The following is a 14,667-nucleotide window of genomic DNA, read 5'->3' on the forward strand; positions in this document are numbered from 1 at the left end:
ATTGACCCGTGAAGGTTACACCCCATTCATAATCCATGAGATTACTAACTCCATATGGTTCGGAATCACAAAAGGAGGATCAGGGATGATGGTACGAAGTGAGTCATGGAGTCACATTCGCCCGTATTGGCCTCTACTCGGTTCTTATAGTGAAAAATGATTCCTGCGATCTCAAAGGCATATAAACAAAATATTCAATTTGCTCCAAACTATTATTAGACTAAATTGGTTAAATATTAATGCAACACATTATTCTAAAATATTGTGATCAATTGACTTAACAACAAGATTAAAAAGGAATATAAACCGGTCGTCCAAATTATCTAATTAGTCGTGATTTTCAATTACATATTCCCTTTAAACATGCAATATGGTGATCAATAAATATAATAGAATAAACATTAATATTGGAAGCAATTTAGCAATAATTCCAACAATATAAAATCGTTAGAAAAACAATAGAAATATAAGGAACATAATTCTTACTTTGATTCTGTTTTCTTGCAACTTTCACGCCTTGGCTTAAGGACAGAACCACGAGTAAAGTATGGACTCCTTGGAGTGCTTGAAGAAGGAATTTTGAAAGAAGGAGGGTAGGCTAGTGTTTAGGCTAGAGCATAGAAGAGAGAAAAAATAGAGAATTAATTAATGCCCCGTTCATCAGAAATGAGGGGGTATTTATAGAAAAATGTGCTGAGGGAACACACGGAACCCTAAAAAAGATAAAAACCCTAAAAAAGTATACCGCGACACGACAAAGTGTACCGTGACACGGGAATTCCCACCGTCAGACGGGATACATTCCCGTGACACGGTGTACTATTGTGTGACGCGGGAGATATTCAGTGAACGGGGGAGAAAACGCGTTAAGGGTCTACGCATAAAGGACACGGAAACCCCCGTGTCACAGCAGGTGTCCCGTGTCACGGGAAATTGTCCCGTCACGGGAAATTTTCACGGAAACCCACCGTCTGACAAGATAATTTTCCGTGACACGGTGGACTGTTATCGTGACGCGGGAGTTTTCAGTCCGCTTTTCCGTCTAAATACATTTTTAACCCTAATTTCGTTCAGCATTTTAAGTGCCGATTGATAATTTCGGGCCATTTCTGATTTATTATTATTTGGGCTAAAATAAGTAAATAAAATAAATAAAAAGTTTGGGCCAAAAATAAATAATAAAACAATAAAATAAAAAAGGTTTGGGCTAAATTTAAAAAAACTATGCTTTGACCAAACATCAAGACTGATCCATGGACTATTCAAAAATTGAATTTTATTAAATACGATTTTTTAAGCACTCTCGGGATTAAATACTGTACCCGACCAATAGAGACGGTGAAAGGTTATTCATCATCGGGTTTGGTTTTGGGGAGACATTTTTAGGTGTCTACATCAACTCTTTTACTTCAACTTCCTTCCTTTTGGACGCCACCATGCTTAAGTGTATAATCAAAGTGGGGCTCAAGTGTGGGATGGCTTGAAATATTCCCTACACTAGGATTTTTTTTATTTATTTTATTTTTTTATTTATGTAATGTAATTATAACTAATACTACATATTTAATAAAATATATTTTTTCTTAAAAGAACATTTAATTAAATTTAATTAAATCTTTTAAATTAATAAAAATGACTAGTTTAATAGGTTGTAGGTCATTAGACTTATTAAAAGAAAATAACCTTTAAAAGTCGACTTATTTTGAGCTAATCACATAAAGATTGACTTAGGGCCTGTTCTCATACGTTTATTTTCAGTTCAGTTCAGTTCAGCTCCTAATTTCCTTTTCTTATAAAATATTCAGTTCAGTTCAACTGAGTTCAATCAATGAGAACATGCCCTTATTCTTGACAAATTTTCCTACTTTTTTTACCTTTGAACTTTCAAACATTTTTTAACATGTGTGTAATAGTGGTTGGTGAACAAGAGTTTAGTTATATCTAGAAAGAAAAAATTACTTGTTAAAAGAAATTATTTTTACTTAATAATCTCCTCAATAGCCGAAAATGAACAAATTTAATTTGATAGGAATTTAGAGAGACAATGAAGGAAAGGGAAGAAATACACTGTGCTGATATATCTTCAAACAAATAAATAGCAACTAGTTCGATCGGGTTCTCTTCAATATGTATAATCTGCGCTCTTGGTCCATCTCGACTGTGTCGGTTAATTCGACTTCTCTTGATCCACTGTATGGATGTGGTTCGGTTTTCTTGGTTGTCTGGACACAGCAACTATTGGTTTGCTACAGGACTTTTTTTAGTATTTGTTCTCTTCGTTTTTCTTGTTATGGTTCTTAGCGTCTATTGTTTAGGTTAATTGGTGTTCTTGTATTATTTTGTGATTAGGTTGTAACTCTGCTTTTCTTTAATCTTTTGTAAAAAAAAAAAAACTCCCTCCTTTCCAATTATTAACCCCGTTGCAAATATTTAGATTAAATTATAATGTATTCGTCTCATTATGCACATTAACTTTTAGTTTTTAAATGGAGAAATTTTTAATATATATATATATATATATGTATGTATATATATATATATGTATGTATATATATGTATATATATATGTATGTATACATATATATATATACATATAGAAACTAGGAACTCATCTGGACCGTTGATCGCGCTCTATCTAACAGTGAAATTTCACCCGCCTCATTAAGGGCATTTTCGTAATTGTGAAAGTTGAATGACCTCCGTTCTAATTCCCTACACGCTTCATTTTTTTCTCTCTCTTCCTCCAAGTTCTCTAAGAGGCGATATTTTTTCTTGCTCTTCCATTTCTTCGCTCTTTAATTTCTTCTCTTTTGCTCATCAATTTCTCGCGATATTCTGTTAAGGTACGTAAATGTCGGTTTTAATTTGAATTTTCTCGATTTCGATATATGTTTTTTGCGATTTTGATTGCGAAAATCTGATTATGCGGTTTTTGACTAGGAAAATCCGATTGACTAATTGCTATGGTTTTAGGCTAGATAAGTATACTGGAAAAGTAAGTTATTTGATTGTGGTTTTCTTGTGTTTAATTGATTTTTTTTTTTACAATTGTTTGATTTTTTATGATTTCGAGTTTGAAATTAGGGTTTTTGTTATTTTTAGTTCTAGCAGTTTGCTAATTTTGTTATTTTTGCTGAGATTTTTTTCGATTCATGTTAATCTTTCTTGCGATTTTTCAAGGTGTACAATTTATTTTAATTTTATTGTTAATTTTCTTTAACTAGGATTTCAATTGAAATCATCTTTTTTTTTTGGTATTTTTTTAATTTATAGTCTTATAGTATATCTATTTACTTTAAACATTAGAACCTTTACTTTTATCATAGTTGTTTTGGTATTGCTTTTAAGATATTTGATTTACTTTTGACTTTTTTATATGTACTTTTGGTTTCGCCTAACATTCACAGGGCATGAATTGTGAGTTGTTTAAGCCTAGAGTATTACATCTATACTGCTAAGCTTCCTAGATAAGGGTATGTAGTGAATTGGCTGTTTAAGCTTGGAATTATGAGGGTGTGTGTTGATGTGTAGTTATGGGGCTGTATGGGTTCCGCATGTCGGCAAGAGTATGTATAATTGTGTGGCTAAATAGACGGGGCTTTCATTCATACCAAAATATAGTATATTCCAATTAGATGCCATATGTCCTAAACTGTTTTAGTTTTGTGAAATTAGTAGGCAAATAGATACTGGTAAGACAATTCAATAGAGAAGATAACAGAAAACTAATTTGAAAAGTCCAATAATATATCAATACTACCATCAGAGGGTTCTCAATCTGTTGTCCTTGTATGTGAATTCTGCTTCCTTTTTTCCTTAACCCCTGGTTCACTCTCTCATCCTCACCATAATGAAGAATTAAATTAGTTGGCATGTAGGTCTTGAAACTTTTAAGATTATGATACATCTAATGCTGTTTATTTAAGTTGGTTTCATTTAATAAGCAATAAAGCTGGTAACCAGTGACTCAATTTTGGATTAATGAGAGCACTTTAACCTGTAGATGGCTCATATTAAGTTAAGTTATATTGCTCAGGCATCGAAGACTTACTTAGTTTCATAATTGTGGAATGGTCCTATATTTGTTTTTTTTTTTTTTTTTTTTTAACTATTAATTGATCTTGGTGCTTATATCTAATGAACTAGAAGGTTCTTACGAGTAAAAAGACTAGGTTTCATCTATATAATTTTCGTTTCCTTTGTAATTGCTCTGTTTGTTACACTAAGCTATTAAGATATAATAAATGTGACAATATCTCTCTGCTATAACTTAATGCTTCTTGCCTTATAGTACTAACATGCTCATGTATCCTATGCAGAAAGTGGATGATATGAAATTGCGACTGCGTCAGATTGAGCTAAATATGGTTAAGCTAAGAGCAAAGCAAATATCGTTAGAGAAAGATGGAAAGACCAACTCACTGACAAAATATGGTAAAATAGTGTTACACTTCCTCATCAAATATCCTGGCAATATTGTAGTGCCATGCCTATTATACAATCTACCTACAAATTTTACATGTAATATATTTTTAACATGTGGATTTCATAATTAATTTTTTGAACATTTTTAAACAAGTTCTGGATTGTCAAATCTTTATTTGTTGAAGGCCCTATATTCACTAATGCCGAACATTTTAAAGATGATTCCAGCCTTGTCTTATACTTAATTGATTGGTTTATTTTCTTTTAATAGTTTTCTATTTACTTTTAAGAAATATTGATTTACTGCAAATGTAATGTTTAATAAACAAATGATGGGAAGATAGGTGTGGAAACGATGGATGGAAGACTGATATGGAGTCTATCATTAATATATAATTTTGTCCTTATATTGTTTAATTGCTTTGTCAAAAAAAAAAAAAAAAAATCTTTTGCATCATGAGAAAGTAATCATGTAGCCTTGGTTAGTGGAACTTATTGTCTTATTTTGAAATACTCATAATGCGTAAAGCTTGTTTTAGGTGCCTGGAAGGTTAATGTGGAGGGGTAGCACGATTATACGGGACTGGGTACCGTGGCTTGTAATAATGAGAAGGTATAGATAATGTGGACTATTGTATGACGCATAGCGGTAAGGTGGGAGGCTGAAAATACTGATAGCACTTCACCATGAATGTAATGATTCCCTTATGTGCCATTACATTTCAAAATACTACAAGATCTTCCCAATTAGTCTTTACCATCAACCATACACATTTCATTTACTTTAAATATAACATCATTAACTTTACATATAAAAACATTTACTTTACCCAAAAAAAAAAAAAAAAAAAAAAAAAAAACTGTAGTCAACAAAACTCTGTCCATACGAAATAGAGAGCTAAAAATCAATTAGTTTTAAACTTTACTTTAAATTATGTAAATGTATCTCCAGATTATGCACATATGTAAGCTATAAAATTCAGTTAAAATTTTATCTACTTTAAGAGCAATCTAATCTACTTCTAAGGATATTTTTTTCCTTTAAGAGGAATTTATTATACTTTTTCAAGATCATTTAAATATACTCATTAATGTATTCAAACATATGTTTAATGAAAGGTGAAGCTAATATTAATTAGCTTGAACTTTCCAAATGTATGCTGACTGTAACTCAAGTAATTATTATTCAGATGTTGGATACAGTTGCACAATGTCCAACTGCTTATCTATTGAACTATGTAAGCGAACACTTCTTCTAACCACTCTCAGTCCTTAATGAGCTCTTTAACTAGAACTCCATCAATTTTGGCATTTAGGAAATCTGGAACCTAAAAATAAAGAAATTAAGAACGGTTATTAGACAGAAGACATATCATACATTCAAAGCTTTTTAGTCATTACTATAGAATGTCATCCAACACACACTGTAATACTTGAATCCTCTAGAATAGCTGCCTCTTCAGTTCCATTTGTCACAGATTCTCTTCCATTTGTCTATACGGTCAATTTCCCCCTTCTCTAAACATTGCAAATCATCAACCATCAATGCCACCGCAACAACCATATTGACAGAAAACCATGCTCAATAATTTGTAAAAGTTTGGCCTTCACTTCCGATCTTGTTCCCAGGAACTTAGCTATATTGATTTCTTGAGGGGAAAAAAATTAATGTGTTGTAATTGCCTAAAGTACAAAACCTTAATGTTTGCAAGGTTGCATCCATTTTTTGTAACGTAAGAAAAATAACTGAAAATTTTATTGTCTTTAGCAGCAGCTAGCCAGATGATTATCGACAGTTGAATTTCATTGTAGGACAATCACAAGCATACACCACCTTCAAACTGAGGAGATATGCAATTGAAAGAAATAAATCTTTGGTTTCAGAAGTCAAAGTTTAAACATGCATTAATCAACACATTCCTGTAATATGCAATGGAAGCTTTGGTACATGTTATTACCGTCGTTAAGCTCTCATTAGCTTCTTAAGTCTTGACGCTATGACTGGCAGACAGTTGCACTTGAAGAGTATGTACCTGATCAACAGAACATTGCACATTTATTATTAAATATTTTCTATAAGTTATTAGAATAATGACATAAGGATTTTTCCATTTCTGAAATTTAACTATAAGTCTTTACACTACTTTGTTGAGCATGTACTCCCTCCTACAACAAAACCAACATCATAATAATGCATCTCAACTTTTTTTTTAACTCTCTAATTGTACTTGAAATATTACTTCATAAAATTTAGCAAATTAACAGAGAAAGTGGAGATTATTTTGGGTGTTTTTGTCCCTCGAGAGAGTTACGACTCGAAGATTGGTCAGAAAGCGCCTGTACTTGCAAAACAATGAAAACTCCATATGGATGGAGCTCCGCCTCCGACGATCACATTAGAACGTGATGGAGTGAGTAAAAGTGCGGAAAAAGGTAAAAGTGAGATTTTCTGGGATTCCGAAATTAGGAGATTTTTCTAATGTAAGAGAATGTCAGGGAAATTGTAATATTTCAATCTATCCCACAAATGAGGGAAATCTCCCTATTTATAGGGTCATTTTGGAAAAGTGTTCCCTTACGTAGGTCATTTAACCTAGATTCGGTGGGCTGCCCGCTCTTTTGGGCGGCTTTTCGGGAATTAGGCCTATGAAGGCCCCCATTTCCTTCTCTTGATAGTGGATTCCACGTGTCATGCTGTTATTGGCTTCTTTGGTACCAATTATGGGTGGACACGTGTCCTGTTTTAAGTGGTCCACGTGGCGGGGTAATTTTACCCAAAATATTTGCCCCTCACAGATGTGATGTGGCGGGCCACGTGGCATCTGTGACACTTGTCACTCATCAGTTGGTGAAAGTATTTACTATTCATCTTCTGGGGAAATTACCAGGATGCCCCTGAAATTACTCCTCTATAAATACAAAGTATACCCCTCATTTTTTACATATTCACGAAAAAAGCTTGAGAGATATTGAGAGAATTTTCAAAGGAAAAAGAGGGTTAGCCGTCGCTTGTTATAGTCAGCCTGCTTTAACCGGCCCAGTCTACTTCAAACAGTACCTTCTGCAAGGTAACCGCCTGACTCTCTCTTCTCCTTAAAGTTTTAAATCTTTGCTTGTGTTTGTTTTTCGTTATTTTCATAAATGGTTTCACAAACACACACAACACGACCTAAGATAGCTGTCATCCGGTCACCTGGGACGGCTGAATCTAGGACTAGGGGTGTTGTCTGCTCCTCTCCTTCGTCCCCTAATCTAATCGTCTCTGTGTCTGTGTTTGTGCAGGACACTATGGCCAGGACGAAAAGAACAGCTCGACCGCCTAGTGATGAAGAGGATGAGGGTTCCATAAGGGTGCCTAAGAGTGAGATTCAGTATGATGCGCCTGGTACCCCCAGTACCTCGAACGACTCCTTTCCGGGAGAGTCGGATGATTTGGCCAATGGGGGTTTAGAATCTGTGCAAGGATCCTCCTTCAGACGCTTCTTCAAGCGGCTCCAAAACTGAAAAGGATTCGCCTATTGAGTCAAATGGGGAATTTGTCTCTCCTAAGAGAGGTCAGGGAGAGGCATCCTCCTCTCTCCAAGACGAGTACACCCCCTACTTCACACATATTTCCCTTTCTACCCAAAAACTTATAAGGGCCTGAATGACTTTATGGACACTTATGTAATGGGGGCCGGATATGAGGTCAATGTCCCAGATTTGGGGGATATAGTAGTCTGGCCTCTTAACCAAAGATACAAAGACTCTACCTTTGGCTGTTATGCCGGTGTGATACAAGCGGGTCTACGATTTCCCCTAGATCCGGCTGTGGAAGCGATCTTAGATGGATTCCACCTGGGGGTATGGCAACTTACCCCCAATGCTTGGATGAATATTATGGGGTTCGTGGCGGGCTGTAGGATTCAGGGCGCCAAGCCAAGATTTGAGGCACTTGCCTCAATGAATTATTTAAGCAATTATAGAGTCACATGCATATATGGTGCGACTTGTAAACCTATCAAGTTACGTCATGTATATTAGGCGACTCATTAGGTGCTTTGCTGATTTTAACCCTAACATAATAAGTCACCTAATAAGTATGAGGCGACTCAATATGTTTACAAGTCGCACCTTATATATAGGTGACTCTAAAATTCCGACTTGTTAGGTGCTTTATTATATGACCACTACCTAATAAGTCTTCTAATACGTAAGACGCGACTCGACAAGTTAAATCTAAGAATGTATTTTAAATAGCTACAATATCATATATATATATATATATATATATATATATATATATATATATATATATATATATATATGAAAAATAACTTTGGCATAATGGAAAGAACTTCAACCTTCCAGGCAAAGAACCAGGGATCAAGCATGCTGAGTGTCATAAACACTGACATTATATGTGCTAATAAAAATAGTTGGAAAAAATGTTGATTTTTTACGTGTCGCCTCTTTCAACACAAGCGACATAATAGATTAACCTATGGAGTCGCCTCTTTCAATACAAACGACACAATAGATTAATGAATAGTGTCGCCTAACAATTAATAGGCGACTTATATAAAAGCTATCGAGTCGCCTCAGAGGCGACTACTAAATTTGGAAGCTATTGTGTCGATGGCTGTGGAGTCGCCTTTAAAGCGATTCATTATGTCATTTACAGGCGACTCGATAGGGGTATTTTGTAGTAGTGTAGATGAGATCCCAACTCCTATTCACAAGGAGAAAGCACCCCCATGCTTTGACTTCAACGTCATGGGACTCCTCTTTGGGCGCGAGAAGGATCAGCCTAAGTACATAGAGGTAACTCCTTACTCATCGTGTTTTTCCTTAAACCAAGATGATGAGAATTGCTTAACTAACAATGAACATGACAAAGAAATTATTAAAGCAATGGAAACACTTGAAAAGAAAACACCAATAATTGAGGAACTAAAACGATTGATATATCAAATGATTCAACCATTAAAAGAGAAGTTAAAATCGGATTAACGCTTCATAAAGAAGAAAGGACCAATTTAATTAATATACTTAAAGAATTTACGACTATTTCACCAAATGCCACTAAGCACTTTGGAAATTCATCAAATGCCATCCAACTTTTCAAAATTCACCAAATGCCATTCATAAACAGTACAATGACATGACGTGCCATTAATGAGGTTTGGACGTTAACAGTTCGTTATTGAAAAACTTATTTCATGAAATGCCACTCAACAGTTTATATATTTCACCAAATGCCATTACTTTATCAGGTTTTACACAAAACACCTATGATTTAATGAGTTGCAACGGCTAGTTATTTTTGTAACATATTTTAATATTTTTGGGGAAAACTAGCCATTGCAACCCTTTTTTGTATAAATTTGTCCCTAAGAACACACAAAGGTAGCCCTTTGTTATCTAATAATGAGTTTGCTATCAAACACATCTTCCTCAATAAATGAGTGTGCATATGTTAGAGTTCCAAACAAATGTTGCAAGTGTGGTAGGAAATACGCAATTAGAAGCTCGGAGTCAACATGTAATCCACAAAGGTTGTATTATAAGTGTGACTCATGTAATAGCTTCAAATGGTGTAAAGCTCAAATGCAAGAAGAAGGTCAAAGTAGGGGAAGCTCATTTGTAAGGGATGACTCAGCACAAAGCAACTTGTATGAAGAAGTGAAACAATTGAAGAAGAAAATCAAGCAACAACAAAAAGTTTTGAATTGTATAATGAAATTAGGGGCACCGATGTGTGTTTTAATTGTGATTGTAATGATGAAATGAAATGGATTAATGTAATTTGCAATGAAATTTAATAAAGAGGGAAATTTAATTATGTTCATACTATAAAATAGCTTCCTGTTTATAAAAAAAAGCTACCTGTTCAAAACATAGCTAACTGCTTGCATCAGTTTCCCAAAAATATAACATGGACATGTCAAAATAAACAACACACCACACACTGCAGTGATTATGTTCAAAAAATTACATTGAATGTTCAGGTTGTGGGTGCATTAAGAAGAGGAGTTGCTGTCCATTCATGATGGTGCTTTCTTTGATTTCTTCTTGGGATGAGAGGTGACCTTTGATGTGGTTGCTTCAGCTATTGAGGTTTTTTTCCTAGATGCACAAGTCAACATGTTTTCCCCAATTCACCAATAAGCTGCACTTAACTGTTAGAATGCCTCTTCCCTTTTCTAGCTTAATTTGGTCCTCTTTTTCTTTGCTTTTTTGGTCTTCCTGCAGATCTTTTTACCATTGGTGGTAATATCTCAAGATGGTTGACTGATGGCCAATGACTTGGGTCTGGCATTGGGTGCATATACTATGCATAAGTAAGCTTGTATGCCTTCCCTTTGAAGCAAGGAGCTACAAAGTCTGTAGGTTGTAGCCTCTGGTGATATATAACCCTTAGCACATGTTTGCAAGGGATCCCTGAATGCTGCCACTTCCCACACCCACAAGTGCCTCTGCTTAGCTTGATGGGAAAATGCACATGTTGGTCTCTAACCTCAAATTCAACACCACCACAAAGGGTTGCATAGCATAGCCTAAACTCATCTAATCTTGCTTACATAATCTTTGTTGCATACTCAGTTAGGTCCATATCCCCCATGCTCATAGCTTTGTCAAACCTTGAGCCAATCCTCTTCATTGCCCATTTCCTTATTGCTGCAATACAACATTCACACAACATTGTCAATACAAAGAATTCATTTGTGTTAAAGCAAATATTTATGTGTTGTGTGGTTACCTTCAAGTAATCTCAGAACAGGGAGATATCTGTAGGGTTGTGTGCATGAGTTGAATGATTCTACAAAATTTGTAGTGTTATGATCACAACACAATGCAGGATCAAACTTATGCCTAGACCAAACCTCAGTGCAACTCTCTAAGTATTCAACAGCCTTGGGATTGTACTCATGTATTTTCTTCATTGCTTTATTGAATACATACTCATTATATGCATCTGCTGCAATCCAGAAAAGCTTATGAAAGGCTGAACCACTGAATCCTTTGGCCTTGCAGTTTGTGTACAAGTGCTGGCAACACACTCTTCTTGTTGCTCTGGGGAATGTTCCATGGATTGTTGTGTCAACACCTTGCATGCAAAGCTATTAGTTAATACCTAAGACAATAAATCATCATTTTTTAAAAAAAAAAACTTCTTAAAGGTGGCTTACCTTCATTCTGTTAGAGATGAAAGTCCAATCATCTCTAGTGCAGCCTTCCTTGTCAAATAGGATTTTCAAGTTCCTTAGGAAATAACCCCAACTGTCAATGCTCTCAGTCCCAACCACTCCATAAGCAATGAGAAAAATCTCATTGTTCCCATCAATCCCAAGTGCAGTCAGCAAGATTCCCTTGAAATGCCCACTTAAGTGAGCTCCATCAATGCCAATTATGGGTCTGCAGCCTCTCAAGAATCCCCTACATTGGGCAGCAAATGAAAAAAAAAACAAGCCGTGAATCTTGGTGGCTGATATGTAGTTGATTCACCCCAACTGACCAGAGCATAACTCCCTGGGTTAGTCTCTTTTACCATTTCAGCATACTTAGGCAGTAGTGAGTATGCCTCTCCAAACCCCCCATGAATCCTCTCCTTACACATTGCCTTCACCTTGTAAAATAGCCTCTTTTTAGCTTCAATCCTGTACCTTTCCATACAAAGTCTTTGTAAAGACTCAACTGGAATGTCAGGATTTGCTTGAATGTCTGACTGTAGATGTCTACAGAGCCACTCAGAAGTTACAACTGGGTTAAGCTCTAGCCTTCCACAACTTCTATGCTCCCCTGTTAAAGTTTTGATTGTCCAACTCACCTTTTCTGTCATTGTGGAAGCATGGATTCTCCAGTTTTTTCACTCTTTTCAACATAAACACCAAATCCTTCTTGTATGCAGTAGTCTTTGAAAACTTCCATAAATGACTCCTTGTCTCCAAATATCAGCCATGGCTCTAATTTGATTGCTCCAAACTCCTGATGTGTCCAAATCTTTCCATTCTTATAGGTCTTATCCATGGTTGAACTACCATTTAGATAATCCTCAAATTGCTTCTCCTGAATGTCATCATATAGACAATCTACCTCTATCTCATCCTCTATGAAATCACCAATATCTGATTTAGAGTCATCCTCACTATCTGATTGCATATAATCATCATCTGCACTATCACTACCAGACTCAGCTGACCTCTGCTCACTCAACTCATCAGGTACTCTGTTTGTACCCTTAGTTCTTTCTGATCTCCTTACAGTAACAAATTTCCCCTCAAAATTAACCTTTTTTGCTGCACTCTTCTTAGACCTAAATCCCTTAGGTCTTGATCTGCCTCCCTTTTTAGGTTTGGAACATAGAGCTTCTGTAGATTCTAGTTGTTGAGTTGAGGTGTTTGGTGGTACTGTTGCAGTTTGTGGTTCAGGTGAAACTGGTGGCAGACTTACATGAGGTTCAGGTGAAACTGGTGGTGGACTTACGTGAGGTTCAGGTGAAACTAGTGGTGGACTTACATGAGGTTCAGGTGAAACTGGTGGTGGTCTTACATGAGGTTCAGGTGAAACTGGAGGTTGAGGTGGTTGTTGTGGTGGTGGGGTTGTTTCTGGTTGATTTGAAGCTGGGTGTTGAGGTGGTGGTGTTGTTTGTGGTTGGGTAGAGGATTGACTGGTTGTTTACCTTGCCCTTTTTTTTGGTGTTGTTTTCCTTGCCCTTTTTTTGTGTTGTTTTGGGATGGTTTAGAGGTGAAGGTGGGTGGGAGTGTTTAGGTGGAGTTGAGGGTTGAGTACTTTCTTCAGCCACAGGCTGAGATGGCCTAGGGAATACTTCATCATCAACTGGAGTGTCAAACACTCTCATATACTCAAAATCACCATCATCAAGATTAGCCATAGGAACCTCAACTGCAACCTTAAAGGCTTCATGTTCCTCCAACTCTCTCTCAGCCTGGGCCTTTTCTTGTTCCAATCTAGCCTTCTCAGCCATGACCTTTACCCTTTTATCCCAATTAGCCAGAGCATCCTTAAACACCTGCCCAAGACTTTCTTTCTCCTCTAACAAAATTACTACTGTTCCCTTACCTTGAAACCAATCCCACATTCTCAACATGTCCCTATCCCCACACAACTCCAATTTCCTATTAGTCCTAGGTGGCATTACAGACAAACTAAAGTATTTAGGAAGGATCACATTTTTCTTAACAGAGTCCTCAAACATAAACTCATACAAGTATATTAGACTTGTTCTATCAGTATCATCAACCAGGACATCAAACACTTGATCTCTATAATGGACATCAAGCCACACTCTACTCATCCTATCAACAACAAATTACAGACATATTACTTCACTGAACAACAACACACAAGATTCATATGAACACACCACACAGCAAAACATACCAAATCATTACCAACAATGCCAATACAAAAATCGCAAAAAATGTAATTCAAATACTTCACATTCAAAAACCATAACAATACCAAATCAATACACAACAACTAACATTTTTAACTTGAAATTTAAGATTATTTCACACAGTCAAGTCAAGTACTCACATTTAACAAGAACATTTCAAAAAACCCTAACCCTAACTCAATTCTCGCAAAAAATGTCAGATTCAAAACGCAAAAACAAGATCGAAAGTGAGAATATTACCTTGTTTCCTATCTCCAACACCCAAAGTCGAATTCAAGTGCTTTAAGCTTCAACTTCCTCTCCTACTTGTCAGCGCTGTTCTGGTTCGCCCAACTTTAACAGAAAAAAAAAGCTTCACTTTTTTGGAATGTCTGGTACAAGTGTTGAAGAAAGCTTCTTGATTGATTATGGATTTCAGGGTTTGAATAAGGGTGAACGCTCGAAGAACAGAGAAGAAGAATGAGATGACTTTTTGGTATTTTTTTTATCTAACTTGAAGAAGTCAGAGAGTCAATGAGGTTCAACGCGCCATTAACCCCAACAAAGGGCATACTCGTCATTTCGTAATAACGGACTGTTAACGTCCAAATCTCATTAATGGCACGTCATGTCATTGTACTGTTTGTGAGTGGAATTTGGTGAATTTTGAAAAGTTGGATGGCATTTGGTGAATTTCCAAAATGCTCAGTGGCATTTGGTGAAATAGCTGAAGAATTTATCGATGTATTTGCTTGGTCATATGAAGATATGCCTAGCATTAATAGAGAAATAACTCAACACACTATACCGCTAATTCCGGGAAAGAAACCTATAAAACAAAAGTTGCGTCGAATGAAACCCGA

The 14,667-nt window shown here is 36.0% G+C and overlaps 1 long non-coding RNA gene across 1 annotated transcript; it reads left to right on the forward strand.

The window, feature by feature from the left end:
• The first annotated feature begins 2,687 nt into the window (after window positions 1–2,687).
• On the forward strand, window positions 2,688–4,843 carry LOC110734791. The gene is made up of 2 exons (XR_002513918.1): window positions 2,688–2,843; window positions 4,320–4,843. It is a non-coding gene; the product is annotated as an uncharacterized LOC110734791 (long non-coding RNA).
• Window positions 4,844–14,667: the final 9,824 nt, after the last annotated feature.

The sequence above is a fragment of the Chenopodium quinoa genome, unplaced genomic scaffold (genome assembly GCF_001683475.1).
Source record: "Chenopodium quinoa cultivar QQ74 unplaced genomic scaffold, ASM168347v1, whole genome shotgun sequence".
Taxonomy (NCBI): domain Eukaryota; kingdom Viridiplantae; phylum Streptophyta; class Magnoliopsida; order Caryophyllales; family Amaranthaceae; genus Chenopodium; species Chenopodium quinoa.